We start from the raw sequence: 15,574 nt of genomic DNA, 5'->3' as shown, positions 1-15,574 counted from the left end.
TAAATAAGTCAGAGAAAGATAAATACTATATGATTTCACTTAGATGTGGAATCTAAAAATCAAAACAAATGAACACCACCAAAAAAAGACTCTTAAATATAGAGAACAAACTAGTGGCTACCAGAGGTGACGCAGGCGGGGCAATGAGAGAAATAGATAAAGGGCATTAAGAGGTACAAACTTCTAGTTATATAATAAAAGTCAGGCAGATGAAAAGTACAGCACAGGGAACATAGCCAATAATAGCATATAACGTTGTATAGTAAGTATGCTTATCATGGTGAGCTTAGCAGAGAAAAGGACAACCAACAGCTGTTGATTAGCATTTTCCAGTTTTATAATCCCAAAAGCAAGTTCTCTTCCATTTCAGTACCAAATAAAAGTGTCAGGGGAATACTAATAGCTTCCATTAATATAGCACTTAGTATATTACCTCATCCATTCCTTCCAACATCTCTAGGAAGCAAGTACTATAATCCTCTCTCCCTAAAGTATTCAAAGAGAAAAATGATGAATTTCTGAAGGTCATACAGCTAAGAAGTGAAAGAATCAGAATTCAAACCCAAGCAATTTGACTCCAGAGTCTATACTCCCAATGCTGGGGCATTCCAACATAGAGTTGAGTAAAGAACAAGAACCAGCAAAAGTCTTAAAAGATCAACCAATGGGGTAGGAGAAAATCAGAGAATATCTGGAGGAAAATGTGATGGCTTAACGAAGGAAGAGTTTCAAGTAGGAAGGAGATATTTATCCACTCAATTAGGAATCAGCAGTTACACTTCAAAACATGCCATATATTCAACTATCATAGTGTGAATTCTCAGGAGATACCGGAAAAATTTCAAATGGAAAAGCTGCATCTATGAAACAATCAAAGTGAATTTTGAATAAGCTTTCATTACCTATTTACATCATCACATTGGAATTATTCAGTACCATGTTTCATCTGTGAAACAAACAATAAACATCTTTAAATATGAATAGGAGGAGGAGGAAGAAGAAAGAGTGGTCAATTGTGTCGTGAGGGGTTTAATGACATTAGGATAGAAACTGACCATTAGCTTAGCTGCTATAGCTCACTGGTAAATTAGAAGCTATTAATACGACCTATTTCAGCAGAAGAGTGAGAATAAAAAGTACATTTGAAATAGATTTATAAAAGGAAACATGTAAAGTGAAAAAGTAGAGACAAAGTATAAACAAATAGTTTGAAGATTATGTGAAGAGAGGAAGAGAAATGGAATATAAGGGGGGGATGTGGGGCCAAGGGAGGGTTTTTTTTTTAAGATTTTATTTATTTATTCATGAGAGACATAGAGAAAGAGGCAGAGACATAGGCGGAGGGAGAAGCAGGATCCCGGTGGGTAGCCTCATGTGAGACTCAATCCCAGGACCTCAGGATCACTACTTGAGCCAAAGGTAGATGCTCAACCACTGAGACATCCAGGTGCCCTGAGGGAGGTTTATTTTTAAAGATGATCCATAATAATACATTTTTGTATTGTGTGGGTAATAATTAAATGATGAAAGACAAAAAAACAGTAGATGGTAGACAGAGGATAACTCTAGTATTGAGGTCCTTTAATAAACAAGTAGGATGTGATCTAAGATACCAACGGAGGTGCTGGACGTTAGCAGCAGAAACACAACTCCCAATGTAACGGAAAGGAAAAGTAAAATACATGGAGAGTACAGATGTAGGAAGGTTGGTAGGTTTTGTGATGGGAAATGAGGGAATTTTTCAGTTAATTGCATTTAATTGGTTAAGATGACTGAGTATAAATGAGACAAAAATACGGAGGTTTGAAAAGAAAGGTCATACTAGAGTACAGTAGAATGTGCCAGGGAAGTATAATAGCATTGTCTGGTAGCATTGATACTACTTGGGATTTTGGATGGAAAACTTTAGGCAAGCCCAGTCAGCATGGTTGCATGAACTTTCTCTACAAACATCAGTTGCTCAAGTGCAGTCACATTTCAAACAAATTCCAATGATATTTGAGACTTCAGACACTGACTACTGCTCCTTATTACCCTTTGTTCTCATTTGCATCAAAACAAAATAGGTAGACAAAGACACATGACGGACAGATGGATAGACAAAAGAATAGGATAGACTGATAGATGTATACTTTGATGCACAATAAATAAATTAGGGAAAGAAAGGGAGAGAAGAGAACAGAGGAGAGAAAAAGAAAGGAAGAGAGGGGAGAAAGGGGGAGATAAGATTGGGATAATCTTGGGCACTTGGGTGGCTCAATGGTTGAGCATCTTCCTTTGGCTCAAGTCGTGATCCCGGGGTCCTGGGATGGAGTCCCGCATCAGGCTCCCCTCAGGGAGCCTGCTTCTCTCTCTATGTCTCTGCGTCTTTCTCTTTGTGTCTCTCATAAATAAATAAGTAAACAAACAAATAAATAAATAACATTTGGATAGCCGTTTGACAGCTAAAAAAAATGTACAGATATCCTTTGAACTAATCCTATGTGAAAAGAATAATCTTGTTTAGAAATCTAATTGGCAAAACTGAAGCTATTTTCCTCATTCCTCGACTTCTACATTCAAAAAATGACAACAGCTTCCAGACAAAGGTGAATTTGAAGGAGGAAAGCCTATAAGGAAAAATTAGAAGGTCACTCTGGAAATGTCTTCCTAACATCTGAATAAGAACTGAGCCAGAGGGATCCCTAAGTGGCGCAGCGGTTTGGCGCCTGCCTTTGGCCCAGGGTGCGATCCTGGAGACCCGGGATCGAATCCCACGTCGGGCTCCCAGTACATGGAGCCTGCTTCTCCCTCTGCCTGTGTCTCTGCCTCTCTCTCTCTCTGTGACTATCATAAGTAAATAAAAAAAATAAAAAAAAAAAAAAAAGAACTGAGCCAGAGAGCTATAGTCCAAGGACCTGCTAACCCAAACCCTGCACTTCCCAGGAAAATAAGATTAAGTCAAGGTTAATCTCACTCTAATGGTGAAGAACTGGCATCATCACTCAAGAGAGATCAGCCAGCGGACTGTGGCAGCTCATGAAGGGAGTCGGGAGCAGAGTTTGAAGAGCCACTGCTAGTGAGTTTATTCCCTCAGGAGCCATAGACTTCTATTCTCTCTTTATTTTATTTATTTATTTTCCTATTCTCTCTTTAAATAAACACTGTGATTTTACTCTTGGCTGTAGACACTATATGACATTCCAGAGACTCAGATGAGAAGACAGACATATTCTGGACCCTAAATTCCTAAATTCTGATGTACATATGCATTTTCCCCTGAGGAGAATCATCATAACGGTAAGCTCCCAGCATCCATTCCTCAGAGCCCTGCATCTATTACCCAAAATTGTTACTGCATGTTTTTTAACACACCCTGTGTGTTTCACTTGTCTTTGCTCATGTGCTCTTTCTTTCTCCTGGAGAGCTTTCACCCTCCAACTATAGCTACTGAAAACTGACTAGCCTCAAAGCCCAGCTTAAATCTTTTGGAAAGTCTTCCCAGATCTTCTGAGTTGGATTTTATTGTTCTTTTTTTTAGTACTTCCTCAATAGTTTTAATTTTTGTGACTTATATTCTATTGTAATTAAGAGCTTATATCTGCCTTCTCTACTTTTTTTTTCCTTCTCTACTATTTAATAAGCTCCTTGAAGATAGGGATCATGCCTTATTAATTTTTTTATACCCTCAAAGGACCCAGCAAAATTCTCTGCACCTAAAAGGCCATCTGTAAATATCTGTTAAATTCGCATGTGTGTATCTTTAAGAAATCACACATTGGAATTTAGTGGTTTTGACCATCATGATCATTTATCTATGTGGACAAAATGTAGTGTTCAAGGCTTCCTGGCAATAAACCTCTTAGGAATTGACATAAAGGTCTTCAAGACAGATATTTATCATAGCCATGAAATGTCTCCTCTACCCCACTTTGGCCCCTCCCTCAAATCACAGTGATGGTTGAGCTTATGTATGAAATGATCAACCTAGAGAAAAATAATTGTTGTAATCTTCTTTCCTGGTTAAAAAGACAAGAAAATATTTCCCCCTCTGAAGAGCCTAGTATATGAAGAGATGAAAAATGTTTCAATTCCAAAATAAGAATGGCAGGGATAATTTGTCAAGGCTTCAGAATGCTTTGAAAAACCCACATAGACTCTCAGTTCTTAAAATTAGCAAGTCCCAGAAGCTATGTGGTACAGCAAAAGGCTTTGGACTTACCCCAGCTCAGCTACTGATAGCCTATGAGACCTTATCAATGTCACTCCTTACTTTTGGTCTAAATTTTCCTATCTATGAAATAAGCAAGTCAACATACTGTGTAATCTCAAAGGTTCCTTCTATCCATGATCATCTCTGACTCTGAGATGTTAAGATGTCTCTGCTCTGCAGCCATTTGGAACAATATAGCAAAGGTGCAAACAATCTGAGCACCATAGACCCCAGCAGAGGTCTAAATCCTGCCTTGGCCCCTCTGCTGTGTAACATCAAGGAAGACCGATAACCTCTCTGTTCTCAGTTTCTTCACCCACAGTTAAGTTATATTAATATTAATAACTACTTCAAAAGGTTATTGTAAGGACTAAAAGAGAGAAGTGAATTACTTAGCACAATGCCTGGCACATAGCAAGCACTTGATGAATGTGTGACTATCAACCCAAAGTATAAAATAAATATTTATGGATTCATACTGATGTAAATAAATGGTTGAAATAAACAGAGAGAAGAGACAAATCTCCCTTACAGAAGAATTCCAAATAATTTATGTTGATACTCTCCTCTTCAAGTGGTAGAATTTAACTTCCCACTCTTCTTTCCCTCTTTAGAGTAGGTTGGACAGAGTGACTGGCTTCCAAGAGAAGAGTATGGAAAAGGAGGAAAAAGTAAGTTAACTGTGGAAAAACCTGACTCCTTGGCCAGGTGATGAAGATTACCATCAACATGATGAGTTACCTTACATGAGAATGGCACTATGTGGTTGTGGTCTTCTTCCTAAAAACCCATGACCTCGGGCAGCCCTGGTGGTGCAGTGGTTTAGCGCAGCCTGCAGCCGGGGGTGGGATCCTGGAGACCCGGGATCGAGTCCCACGTCGGGCTCCCTGCATGGAGCCTGCTTCTCCCTCTGCCTGTGTCTCTCTCGCTGGATGAATAAATAAATAAATAAAATAAAAAAAAAACCATGACCTCTGTCTAATCATGAGAAAAACACTGAAGCAATCCAAAAAAAAATCTTTTTCTAGGGAAAAAAAAAGTCTGATGAGTACTTCTAAAACTATAAGGTCATTAAGGCAAAGAAAGTTTGAGAAATGTCACAGACCAGAAGAGGCTAGGGAGGTATTATGATTAAATGTAATATAATATCTTGGATGGGATCCCAGAACAACAACAACAAAAGACATTAGAGAATAACTGGTGAAATCTGAATAAAGCATATGTTTAGTTAATAATGATGTACTAATGTTTATTTTTAACTTGTGACAAATGTACATAAGTGATATATATTGTTAACAATAGGGGAATCTGGGTGAGGAGTATATAGGAGTTCTTTGTACTTCCTCACAACTTTTCTGGAAATCTAAAACCATTATAAAATAAAATTTTAATTATTTTAAAAATAATAGATTAGTTCATATTCTAAAGAAAAGCTCCACTACAAAGAGTGATGTCACTTCATCCATTTTAAAAACTTAACACAAAAAAGTACCCTTTAGAAAAAATGGATTTTATGTAATTTCTATATTTTCTATGTAAAGTAACAAGCAGCCCTGTGCCATCTCTCTGAACAACTTTTCCCAGTATAATTAATTGCAAGTTAGTTGTACTATAAGATTTGATTGACCTACTTAGAATTTTGGTTCTTCCTATCATTAATTAAACTTACAAGCTAATGCTTGTTCTTACATGTCTTGGCAGAACAAATTAATACTATCCGAACAAATTAATAACCTAGGCTCCTAACTCCTATGATTTGGGCAGGCTACATTTTCACTTTCTAAATCCTGTACATAAGGGAATCCTTAGGAAGGACTCTATTCTCTTATCAATACACATATGGAATTATCCTTAATAAGTGTCAGAAGAATACCCTGGAGCATTCCTCATGAAGAGGACTGAATGCTCAGAGAATGCCCTGAGCATTCCTCAGAAGAGCAGACCTCATCATGCCTTCTTATCGGAGCAATGAGAAGCTGGCCTAGTGCCCTAGTAAAAGACTTAGATGGAAACATCAAACACAAATCCTCATGATAAGGAAGCGCCTCATTTACTCAACAACACTCTTAACACCTGAGCTAAGAATACAGAAATGACAGACCCTAAAGTTTTCCATTCTTCAAGGGCAAAATAGCAACATGTTAAACAGAAGATGTAGAGATGTTAAACAGATGAAATTGAATTCTTTAAATATGTAATTGGGTATTCAACTAGGCCATCAGAGCAGTATGTAGTAGGAGTAAATATGCATTTTATGAATAAACACTGATCATGTGCTTCCCATTGATTGCCTCTTCTAGGCCCTGCAGAGGCTATAGAAATGATTAAGACACAGTCCACGCCCTCAAGCCACTTGCTGTCTGGTAAATTGGATAAGGAAAGTATACCATTAGTTAACAAGCACAAAGATGAAGTTAATATGTGCCCCAAGAAAAGTACAAAGTGCTCCTGGAGGTCAAAGAGGAAGACATTAAATCTAGTTATGGACAGGGAAGTAGCATTTTGAGATAGGTTTAAAATTGTGGTACAAACTAGACAGCTTTGGATGGGGGTATTACAGGCAAAGGGACAGCCTAAGCAAAATCATTCAAGTTTTTCTGTTTACCTAGGGTATATGTAAATAAATCTTGGGAAATGTGACTTTTATTTTTTATTTTTTTAAAAAGATTTTATTTATTTATTCATGAGAGATACAGAGAGGCAGAGACACAGGCAGAGGGAGAAGCAGGCTTCATATAGGGAGCCTGATGTTGGGACTCAATCCTGGGACTCCAGGATTACGCCCTGGGCTGAAGACAGACGCTCAACCGCTGAGCCACCCAGGTGTCCCAGGAAATAAGACTTTTAAAAGGAAGTGAGATAGATGCTAAGTTTCAGAAAGAGGGAAATGAGGAGCATGATGTTTATGTGCTCTTAACACAGCTCCCCTCAGTTGTAAGAAGGAAAATAGTACTGTGGAGAGATCAAACAACACTTTGATCATGATCAATATATTAACATGATGCAGTACCCCCGAGAAGAAGTCTATATTTCTAAGTAGTTTTCTAGCCCCACATCTAGTCATGTCTAATCGTGAGGAAACATCACACAAACCCAAACTGAGGAATATAATATAAAATGACCGGTCTACATTCCTCAAATGCCAATGTCATAAATGACAAAGAAAGGTGGGGAGTTCTTCCTGACTGAAGGAAACTAAAGAGACAAGACTAAATGCAATACATGATCTTGGATTGGATCTTGAACTAGAGGAGAGAAATGCTAAAAAAAAAAAAAAATCTTGAGACAACTGACAAAATTGAAATATAAACTGTACATTTTTAACATCTTATGTCCATGTTTAATTTCCTGAATTTAATAACTCTACTGTAATTACATAAGAATATCCCTGGTTTTGGGAAAAATGCACTAAAGAATTAGAGAGTAAATGGGCATGATGCATGCCATCTACTCTTAGATGATTCCGGAAAAAAAATATATATGTTTGTATGTGTGTGTGTGTGTACGGAAACAGAGAAAGCAAGTGATAAAACAAATGTAGCAAAATGTTAAAAATCAATGACTACAAGTAAAGGGCATACAAGGTAAGGGAGAATTCTTGGAATAATTCTTGCACCTTTTCTGCAGTTTAAAATTATTTCAATTTGGTCATCCTGTCTTTTTTTTTTAAGATGTTATTTATCTATTCATGAGAGACACAGAGAGAGAGAGAGAGAGAGAGAGGCAGAGACACAGGCAGAGGGAGAAGCAGGCTCCATGCAGGGAGCCCAACATGGGACTTGAACCCGGGTCTCCAGGATCACACCCTGGGCCCAAGGCAGAGCTAAACTACTGGGCCACCCGGGGATCCCTGTCATCCTGTCTTTTGATTGGAGTGTTTAGTCCATTTACCTTCAAAATAATTATTGATAGATTAAGTACTTATTGCTATTTTATTATTTACTTTACGATTGTTTTTGTAGTTCCCTATTCCTTTCTTCTTTTGTTCTCTTCTCTTGTGGTTTGATGACTTTCTTTGGTGATATGCCTGGTGATTCCTTCTCTTTATTTTTCTCCATATCTATTACCAGTTTCTGATTTGTGGTTACCATTAGTTTATATATAACATCATATGCATAAAGCAGTTTATATTAAGTTGATGGTATTTAAGTTTGAACCGATTCTTATTTTTTTAAAAGATTTTATTTATTTATTTGTTAGAGAGAGTACAAGCAGCAGGAGTGGCAGGCAGAGGAAAAGCAGACTCTCCACTGAGCAAGGAACCCGATGTAGGACTTGATCCCAGGAACCAGGGATCATGACCTGAGCCCAAGGCAGACACTTAACCAACTGAGCCACCCAGGCGCCCTGAACTGATTCTAAAAGCACTAAATTTTTACTTCCTTCCCCCTAATGTTTTAGGTATATGGTATCATATTTTACATACTTTTATTTTGTGAATCCCTTAACTGATTTTCGTAAATATACTTGATTTTACCGCTTTTGCGCTTTCACCTCCATACTGGTTTTATAAGAACTAGTTTACTACTTTTATTGTGTTTATATGTACCTGTGAAATTTTTCCCTTTCCCACTTTTCTTGCTCCTGCTTATGGGCTTTCCTTTCTACTCAAAGAATCCCCTTTAACATTTCTTGTAAGATTGGTTTAGTGTGATGAATTCCTTTAACTTTTGTTTTCTTACCATTTGCAACAACATGGATGGATCAAGAGAGCATAATGCTAAATAAAGTAAGTCAGAGAAAGACAAATACCATAGGATTTCACCCATCTGTGGAATATAAGAAACAAAACAAATGAACAAAGAAAAAAAGAGAAAAACAAAAAAACCAAACTCTTAAACATAGAAAACAAATGGGTGGTTGCCAGAGGGGAGGTGGGTAGGGTTATGGGTGAAAAAGGTGAGGAATTATTAAGAATATACTTAATGTGATGAGCATTGAGCAATATATACAATTGCTGAATACATTGTACACCTAATATAACCCTGTATTAATTATACTGGAATTAAATAAATAAATATTTTTCATTAGCATAAAAATAATTTCCAAATAAAAAGTTTTAGAGTAAAGACCCTATAAAACATTAAAATCAAAAGTATTTTCATGCATAAAGTTTCATAACCAATTTCTATTAAGGCATACATATTTTTACATAGGTATAAATTACTATTTTATATAGCACTTAAAACTTCAGGATCTTCTTTTTCACTTAATATTGTCTTATTATACATTTCCATGTATCAACTTGGCTGTATATCTATCATTTTTAATAACTATATAGTTCTTTGTTATGTAATCATTCTATCAGACACGGTTTTTTCTAGTTTTCACGATTATGATATCACTCCTATGACAATATCTAAAGAAATTACTTTATTTCTTTTTGGGAAAATTTCCTAGGGGTTTTAAAATAATTCTGTAGAACAAGATCTAAAAAGAAAACTACACTGTTAACTTATATAGGTTGGGATCCACTGATGCCAGAGGACATTTTTCTATTCTTCTTAATATGGAGTCAGTTTTGAAAATTGCTCATCAGCACATGGTACCATTGCCAGATAACAGCTTTCAGATAGACAGACACACAGACACATACACACACACACCCCATTTACCAAGCGTATAGAGCAAAGCAAATGGAGAATACGCTTTTCTAGTTAACACAAATCACTGAAGAACAAACTTGTTTATGTTCAAATGCATATGGATTTTAGTAAATATGTCTTATTCTTACAGAACTCCCAAGATATTAATATAGGAACTGCTTAGTTTAAAAACAAAAAACAAAAAAAGATACATACTTTGACTATAAATGTGGTAGGGGAGCTCGAGCACCAAATGAAGAATAATTGTGTATGTAATGATAATTATGTCAGGCTAAAGACCAACTTGAGTGAATGGCTGTAAACAAAGAACACCAATTAGCAATTTCAGCAATTAGGAACTGGTTTATAAAGTATAAGAGAAGCATGAGACTTTGTGGAAACCTACCAAGGAAGTATACAACACCCATGCACACTAAGATATATCTAAGCTGAGAACTATAAAATGTGTGGATATATATGAAACATAAACACTTGAATTCTTACTAAAACAAATGAACAAGAGTAAAGTTTTCAAAGAGATTGCTAGGACAAGAGAAAGTTTTGGAGTTGTAGAAATGATGCATATCTCAGCTCTGAAATCAGTTACATAGGTACATGCATTCGTTGAAACTCAAACTGTTCACTGTCCCAAAAATGCAATAGAAAACACACAAAATTAGGTGTCAGCAGACTTGCTCAGTCACAAATTAATTCTGTGAGCTTAAATGTCATAAAACCTCAGGTTCCTCATCTGAAAAGCAAGGAGATTGTATTAAATGATCTCTTTGACACAGTTCCTAAGTTCCCTGCTAGAGAGTCTAATTGACAATTACTTTATTTTTTTTTTAAGATTTTATTTATTTATTCATGAGAGACACACAGAGAGGTAGAAACAGGCAGAGGAGAAGCAGGTCCCCTGCAGGGAGCCAAATATGGGACTCCATCCCAGGACCCGGGGATCACAACCTGAGCCAAAGGCAGATACTCAACCACTGAACCACCTAGATACCCTAATTGACAATTTTTTAAAGTAGCAATGAATTTATGGAAATTAATACCCTGACTTAGGATTTTTAACAGTTTTAAGTTCAATTATATTAAGTAGTACATGAATATATTATCATTATTAATAGAAATTTATTTATTTTTTTTTAAAGATTTTTTTATTTACTTATTTATGATAGACATAGAGAAAGAGAGAGAGAGGCAGAGACACAGTAGGAGGGAGAAGCAGGCTCCATGCTGGGAGCCCGATGTGGGACTCGATCCCGGGACTCCAGGATCATGCCCTGGGCCAAAGGCAGGCGCTAAACCACTGAGCCACCCAGGGATCCCCTATAAATAGAAATTTAAATGATATAGATAAAGCAAATGTTCCCTCTGGCCCCCTTCTCATACTCCTAAAGGGGACCTGTCCTGCCAGGTTGTAGTATAATTCTTCTAGGCCTTTTTGTTGTTATGGCTAAAGAGGCAGTATGGTTTTGTGGCTAAATATAAACACTGGAATAATGCTGCCCAGGTCCACTTACCAGTAGCACCATTAGCCAGTGTAGAACTTTGTAGAAGTCACCCAAACTCCCCATTCGCAGTTTCCCTATCTAAAAACAGCAACAAAAATGGCAAGCATTTACAAGGTTGTTGTGAAAAACAGATATGACACACATAAAACAGAACAGATCCCGACACACAGGAGTATCAGTTATTACTGATAAACTGTTTGGTATTTCATAATACAGTATCTACACTTGCTTCTCTCAATACAGTAGACGAATAAGTAATTTAAACACTCTAACGCAAAAGAAATTACTCAAGTGCCACATTAAATGCAAAGGTGCTCAGAAAAATCATTGCCCTTGAGCCAAAAAAGGTGTCTTCAGTATCACTTAAATGGTCCACGTTGCAGATGGAAATCAGGCCTATCAAAGTTCTGTTACTAACATTTCAGATTTTTACTCAATATGGGAAGTATTAAGTGGGTGGTGGAGAAGGGAAAACTGAAATTCAAGAGAACCCCATCCAGCTTTGTTTCTGTAGGTCTATCCCATCAGTGAAAATCATCAAGCAGTCATGATACCTAAGGACCCAAGGACAGTAGGAAGCATAATACTTCCTAACACAATGCCTGATGAATGACTAGCTTTATATCTAGGCTATGGGCAGGGGTTTACAGATTTTCATTTCCTAATGCAGAATTCTTTTTTTAAGGTTTTATTTATTTATTCATGAGAGACCCAGAGAGAGAGGCAGAGAGACAGGCAGAGGGAGAAGCAAGGCTCCTTGAGGGAAGCCCGATGTGGGACTTGATCCCAGGACCTCAGGATCACAACTTGAACCAAAGGCAGATGCTCAACTACTGAGCCACCCAGGCACCCCTACAGAATTCTTTAATGAAGAAAAAGCCTGCTAGCTGTTTATTATTTCAGTGACACAAATAGATATAGAAACTAAACTTTCAACTGACACAAGGGAGAATAAAGCACCACATTTTCTTCCAATCAATTTTTAACCTTTATACACAGTGATAACAGACTGTGCCAAAGGTTCTTGATTCTGTCTACATGAAAGGGCTATAACTGACACCCATTTAGTCCACAAGTCAACAGCCTTAAATAATGAAAATATGAGTGCCCTGACTACAGATTTGTGTGGTTCCTGGCTCCTTTTGCTGCGGTGGACCCTCCACTAGCAGGTGATCCGTTTGTTCCCATGACAACCCACGCTGAACAGAGTAGTGCCCTGCTGTAGATGAGAGACACCAAGAGGGTGGAGATAAAGGCTGGGACTTGCCTCTAACCCAACCCAAGCATGTTTTTCTGCCCTTCCTGGCTGAATACCATATCAACATGTTTTCAAGAGCAATAGATGAACTTGGGTTGCAGAGTGACCTATGGCCCTTATGGTGTGATTTAAAGATCCCTCTGCCCCCAAATTACCCTTCTTAAAACTGGCTGATGGCCTGTATTTGAAACTTATTCCTTAGCTTAATAAGCATTATCTTAAGGGTGCCTGGTGGGTCAATCAGTTAAGTGTCTGATTCTTGATTTTGGCTCAGGTCATGATCTCAGGGTTGTGGGATTGAGCTCCACGTCAGGCTGCATGCTGAACATGGGGCTTGCTTGGAATACTCTCTCTCCTTCTCCCTCTGACTCTCCCCCCATCCAGCTCATGCATATAGGCACGTGCACTATCTAAAAAAAAAAAAAAAAAAAAAAGGATTGCCTTAAAATGTAAATGTCCTTGGGATAGTTTGCTAATGTAGTATCACTCTACGGCATGAGTTCATTTCATCCATTCCTTTCTTTCTACCAGCTGCCTAAGATCACCAAGTCTACAGGATGAGAGTTACTGGGTTATACTTTATTGTTGTTATTCTATTTTTATCTTTTGACTCAGAAGAATTTAAAAGGGAGGGAAAGATAATTTTGGAGCATGGGGCATTTGCCAGGGAAGGGAGTTGAGGAGGGGGAAGCAGATAGAATGGGCAGCTTGAGAACAACAAGATGGCCCTGATCCCCAGGGCAAGGAGAAGGATCCAGGAAATAAATACAAACTCAAAAAGCCCCATTATTTCCCAACTCTGGAACCAGCCTACTTCAGGGATTACTATTCCAGGTCCGGGCAATGACCAGATTACATAAACTCTGCTTAACTTTCAAATTAATAGCACTGAGATTAATAAGGGAGCAATTTTTCACTACATAAACTGAATTTAAAATAACCCAATAACCACACGAAAAAAGCATTAAGAAAAATTATTTTTAAGACTTTATTTATTTATTCATGAGAGACAGAGAGAGAGAGGCAGAGACACAAGCAGAGGGAGAAGCAGGTTCCAGGCAGGGAGCCTGATGTGGGACTTGATCCCAGGTTTCCAAGATCACACCTTGGGCTAAAGGCGGTGCTAAATGGCTGAGCCACCCAGGCTGCCCAGCAAAAATGAAAATTCTAAACCCACACACATGTACATATCCCATCATATACAGAACTATAATTTCAGAACAGAAGAACAGAATCTAAAGTTGCAAGTGATGTAGAGAAAATAACCCCATTTATATATTTCTCCCTCTTCACTAAGGCAAACTGAAAACTGTGGTAGTCCTATATGATGACATTGGGCATGTATGGGGGAAGGGGATTACTTTCCCTTACTAGCTGGCTCTCCTCTGCTACATTTCATATAGCCATGACCACCGCCATATATGGAGTGGAATAAGGACAGGACTTGCACAGCTGTTGGTCTCCCAAGGATGGAACTGCTGGCCTCCTCTCTTTAAATGTGGGCTGAGCAAATGTGTGAGCCAGCAGCTATAAGCTAGCTTCAAATAAATGACTGCTTTCTAGATCTGCCTAGATTGTAAAAATTACTGGGGTCCCTATTTAAAACAAGCCATCCCTCAGAATTCTAACTCAAAAGGTCTGAAAAAAGCCCAGGAAATTGTGTTTTCACCAGCACTTCAGATGATTTTTGTAATCAAGCAAGTTTTGTAAACACCAAAATAAGAAATCTGCAATTTCAGAAAGAAAACCAGGAACAGGGAGAGGCCAATGTTGTTTCTCTCCTGAGCCTGGGAATATGCATGAGGAATATGACAAGGTTGATTATTACTTCAGGCCCATCCACTGCCTATCTTGAGCAGAAAATTTCCATAATGTCTCCAGGAATCCAAGATAAAGAGGGATTTCCCCTCTGATGTATAAAGGCCTATTAATACTCACAAACTCACTACATATAGTGAAACATACAATGAAAATCTTACTGTCATACAGTTATTCTTCCACGTGCTGGTGGTAAAGTCATAGACTCACCACAAAAAAAAAAAAAAAAAAAAAATCTGAATACTATACCAGTACAGCCAGAGTTCTGAGATAATAGACTAAAGCTAATTAATGCAACTAGTTAAAATGTGGATACTACTAAGAGCTATTTTGTATATAATCCTCAAACAGAATACAACTTTTCACAAGATTTCCTCTGCCACAGAAGTACATTAGGAATCCCATCCAGTAGCTTCACAAATACAAGGTGTAGGCCTGGACAGGAACATACGAAGATAAAACCAGCAATAATGTAGAGTGTAGGATCACAAGTGAAGTTTTCAATATTTTTTCCTTTATTTTTATTTTAATATGGATACAATAAATAAAGAAATAACTATTGTTAACATATTACTTGCTATTTACCCATCACAACTTTGTCAAAAAACAAATTAATATATTCCTTAATGACTGAGTCAGTTTACTAAAATTGTTTCTATTATTTTAAAGATTTTATTTATTTATTCATGAGAGACACAGAGAGAGAGAGAGGCAGAGACACAGGCAGAGAGAGAAGCAGGCTCCTCACCAGATGCCTGATGTGGGACTCGATCCCAGGACCCCAGAATCACGACCTGAGCCAAAGGGAGACACTCAACCACTGAGCCACCCAAGTGTCCCTAAAATCATTTCTATTAATGAAGATATTATAGTCTCTCAACACATTTCTTTGTAATAAACTTCATTTTTACATTTTTAACATGGAAATACTATAAAAGGCAATAAAAGATTAAGAGTCTTTTCTTTTTTTTCTTTTTCTTTTTTTTTTTTTTTTTTTTTTTTTTTTAGCAGGAGAAAGTGTGAACAAGTAGCAGGGGGTAGAAGCAGAGGGAGAGGGAGAGAAAGAATCTTAAATAGACTCCATGTTCAGCATTGAGTCTACCTTGGAGCTCAATCCCATGACCCTGAGATCAAAATCTGAGCCGAAATCAAGCGGCTGATGCTTAGGGGCTCCTGGGTGGCTCAGCTGGTTAAGTGTCCC

The 15,574-nt window shown here is 37.7% G+C and overlaps 1 protein-coding gene and 1 long non-coding RNA gene across 9 annotated transcripts in view; one reads left to right on the top strand and one right to left on the bottom strand.

Moving 5' to 3' along the window:
* LOC121492476 (importin subunit alpha-8-like) overlaps positions 1-15,574 on the bottom strand; it is a 96,538-nt gene that overhangs the window by 53,781 nt on the left and 27,183 nt on the right. For 4 of the 8 annotated variants that reach the window (XM_041757748.1, XM_041757754.1, XM_041757751.1 and 1 more), the window contains 2 exons: positions 11,307-11,375; positions 4,934-5,120 (listed from right to left, as the gene is read on the bottom strand). The exons of 3 other annotated variants lie outside the window; for them this stretch is intronic. The gene's annotated coding sequence lies outside the window, so the exon portion shown is untranslated. The remainder of the gene's footprint in view (positions 1-4,933; positions 5,121-11,306; positions 11,376-15,574) is intronic. One more of the 8 variants, XM_041757749.1, reaches the window with a different exon arrangement.
* On the top strand, positions 2,955-4,937 carry LOC121492477. Its single transcript, XR_005988249.1, has 3 exons — positions 2,955-3,058; positions 3,168-3,279; positions 4,807-4,937. It is a non-coding gene; the product is annotated as an uncharacterized LOC121492477 (long non-coding RNA).

Source organism: Vulpes lagopus, chromosome 6 (genome assembly GCF_018345385.1).
Source record: "Vulpes lagopus strain Blue_001 chromosome 6, ASM1834538v1, whole genome shotgun sequence".
Taxonomy (NCBI): domain Eukaryota; kingdom Metazoa; phylum Chordata; class Mammalia; order Carnivora; family Canidae; genus Vulpes; species Vulpes lagopus.
Note: the sequence above shows the minus strand (reverse complement) of the source record. Positions and strands in the feature narration are given on the sequence as shown.